The 3,654-nt window shown below is 43.3% G+C and overlaps 1 non-coding gene across 1 annotated transcript; it reads right to left on the bottom strand.

The window, feature by feature from the left end:
* Positions 1 to 2,714: 2,714 nt before the first annotated feature.
* On the bottom strand, positions 2,715 to 2,787 carry TRNAT-CGU (transfer RNA threonine (anticodon CGU)). Its single transcript has one exon. It is a non-coding gene; the product is annotated as a tRNA-Thr (tRNA).
* Between the last annotated feature and the right edge of the window lie 867 nt (positions 2,788 to 3,654).

Raw genomic sequence — 3,654 nt, 5'->3', positions numbered from 1 at the left:
ATAATGCGCTGGCGGCCGTTTCGCTAGCTTCATTTATACAAAATTTGGTATTACGGGACGGGAATGGATGGCGAAAGTATGATACTAGTGCAAACATGATAACCATGAGATGCGTGTCATGTAACAACATGACTACATTCTACGCTTAAGATGTGCTCGCGGCCGTTTCGCTAGCTTCACATGTACCAAACTCGGTATTACGTGACGCGAGTGGACGACAAAGGTAAATGACACATCCAAACATGATAATCAAGACATGCGTGTCATGTAACAACACTACTACATGCCACACTGATGATGCGCTCACGGCCGTTTCCCTAGCTTCACATATGATAATTCGGTATTACGTGACGTCAATGTATGACGAAATATATGACTGGTACAAACATGGTTTTCCTGACAAGCGTTGTCATGTAAGAACAAGACAACGTACTACGCTCATAGCGTGCTCGTGGGCATTTCACTGGCTCCACATATACCAAATTTGGTATCACGTGACGTGAATAGATGACGAAGGTAAACGACACATTAAAACATGATAATCATGACACGGAAGTCATATACGGCATCATTTACCTCCACCTCGTAACGTTGGGCTGATTTGAAAGTGACATACCAACATTTATCATTCGTGCCTCGCATATCATCGATTTCCACTGTACGTGGGATCTGCCAATTTCTTTTTGTTTTTGTTTTTCACAGATCTTGCAGAGACTTTAGTTTCGGCAATTTTGAATTATTGAGAATTTAAGAACTAAACAACGTGCTTATCTTGCTGTCTCTAAATAAACGTCCTGATATTTATAGCAAATATATCATCAATACTAATAATACAAAATGTGAGACCTCATTGCAGCAGACCTGCAAACTTTCATACGTAGTTACTTGAAAGTTGAACGAACAGGGCATTTCGAAACTTTTGCAATAATTTCAATGGTATACATACAGAACAAGTTTGCAGCTGACTTTTCCTCGATGCGAAAGTAGTTTCTTTTCTGACTACGTTTCTACATGCTGCCTGCCGATCTTTGGGGATTATATAATTTATCTGTGCCTAATATAAATAAATTATGGAACCTAATTGGTTTATAAAAAACAAAATGAACCTCAAAAGAAACTTGTAGAAGTCAGAATCAGTGAGTCGTGACAGATATTAAATTCAGTAAAAATATGAAGAATCCAAAGAGGCACTATTATTCACGCAAACCAAACATCACTTTATACAGAAAAAAGGGCTTTTTTCACGTACACATGCCGTCTTAACAAGGCTGCTGAGTTGTCACACTTCTGTGGTCTAAAATTGCGATCCATTAGCGACCATGGCGCAACCCAAATGCGACTCAAATCCACGAGGGAATTTGCAATAAAAAACCCAAATGATAAAGATTTTTCACTACGGTTTGCCATATGATCGTATAGATTTCACGCTTAACACCCTGTGCTGAAAATTGGGCAGAATGTGCTTCAATTGCGTTATTGATCTTCGCTAACTCTCTAACTGACATTGATTGTTAACAGCAATTTGCTTGGAATTTCAGCCCGCCAGGAAAGTTGCACATCAGTCATTATGAAATATTCCGGCTACTCCGGTTGAAACTTCAAAGGCATGGCCAATGCACCCGCACCGCGGAAAATGGAGAAGCTCTGCGCAATCTGGTGCAGCTTCTATACGCGTCGTATACGTATATGCCAGCCCCTTCGAGCCCACCAGGGCATGGCACTACTGCGTGAGGAAGCAGCGCGCTCCAGTTACTAATGGGGAGTCACCAAAACAATTCGGCGCTTGTTTCTCAGCCACACCTCGGCCACTATACGCTTGCAGCGAACACATTGGCGCGTGGGTGCAGCAGCAAATTGAACGCTTCCCTTTACACCAGTCGCTCGCCGCGGGCGCGAATACGATCCTGGCATACGCGCGTGGCCAGCGCACCTGTAGAACACGCGGGCGACGTCATTTTAGCCCCGGTACGCCGCAGATACAAAACGGGTGCTCGGGGCGCCAGAAGGGTGCAACGTGAGTACCGGCTGCACCCACTTCTCGGCGCATCGCTACCCGTCGTACCAGTGGCAGACAAGGGCAGGCCGCAAAGAAAATGTACGTTGCACCGAGATCGGCTTAGGCCTCTGCGAGCGCCGTATTATACACACTCAGCTGTGGGAAGAACCTCGACGGCCAGTGGGTGGACACCCAGGTGATCCCGAATCCGCGCAATTACGGCGAACGGTGGGCGATGCCCGCGCCGCGCCTTCGCACACGTCCACCACGTGTTGTGATATGGGTGCGCTATGTGTCCGTGCTCTGGAATACGTTTCGGCTACGCCTCCTTCCTTGCCCGTGCCTTTCGAGCTATACGGCGCGTCATGTATGGAAGCACGATGGAGAACCTTGATGCAGTGGTTGAAACACGCGGTGGGATATAATAGCCCGTGGACCTCCCTCAATCTGCCACAATAAGTACTGATACTGGTTGCTTATAGGGTTCCTATCAGGAATGCCTACGTGGGCAGTCGCTTTAATATATATATATATATATATATATATATATATATATATATAAGGGAAAGAAGTGTATACCTAAGGGCTCGTTTTTCCGTGTTTTTAACACAATAATAATGAGATATAACAGACAGTAATGCCAAGGAATGTACAGGGGAAGTTATTAACATTAATGCAATGTAAATAAGAAGAAAGAAAAGTGGATGAAAAAATTACCAACTGTAAGCAGGAATCGAACCTACGACCTTCGAATTACGCGTTCGATGCTCTAACCACTGAGCTATCACAGCGGCACTCCCTCCATCCACTTTTTTGGGTTTATCTGTGAATTTTTAGAAGTAGGAGCGACAGTCAGCGCCATCTATACGCCAAACCACGAGTGTATATATATATATATATATATATATATATATATATATATATATATATATATATATATATATATATATATATATATATATATATATATATATATATATATATATAAGGGAAAGAAGTGTATACTTAAAGGCTCGTTTTTCCGTGTTTTTACACAATATTAATGAAATCCAGCAGACAATAATGCCAAGGAACGTATAGGGGAGGTTATTAGACCAAATTGTAAAGTAAATGTGAAGAAAGAAAAGTGGGTTAAAAGATAACTTGCCGAGGGCAGGAACCGAACCCGCGACCTTCCAATAACGCGTTCGATGCTCTACCACTGAGCTACCACGGCGGCTATCCTTCCATCCACTTTATTGGGTATATATGTGAATTTAAACGTGAGAGTGTCAGTCAGCGCCATCTGTAGCCATAGCGGCGGGTGTGGCACACTCTTTTATGAGCCTGTGTGGCGTCACGTAGCACGTGAACTTATTTCGAGCTGGCAACTGACCAATAGTCCCTCGTATACGTCCTAAGGCACCGAGTCTGCCAGTACGAGACCCTCGTTAATGAATAAGGGAAGGAATAAGTGATAATGAACCAGGTAATCACAAAATTCTTACTGCAGAAACATCGTGCGTTGTACGTCTGGCGCGAAAACCACGCCGCAGCGTTATTACAATTTTTTATTAATTTCCACCCCAAAAATACTATGTTCAAGACAACGTCTTCATAACTGTGGTTGCACGAAGTGTCACAAAATATTGACACCATCGTAGCAGTAACGTTGTATT

The sequence above is a fragment of the Rhipicephalus microplus genome, chromosome 9 (genome assembly GCF_043290135.1).
Source record: "Rhipicephalus microplus isolate Deutch F79 chromosome 9, USDA_Rmic, whole genome shotgun sequence".
Classification (NCBI taxonomy): domain Eukaryota; kingdom Metazoa; phylum Arthropoda; class Arachnida; order Ixodida; family Ixodidae; genus Rhipicephalus; species Rhipicephalus microplus.
This window is presented reverse-complemented; position numbering and strand designations above follow the sequence as displayed.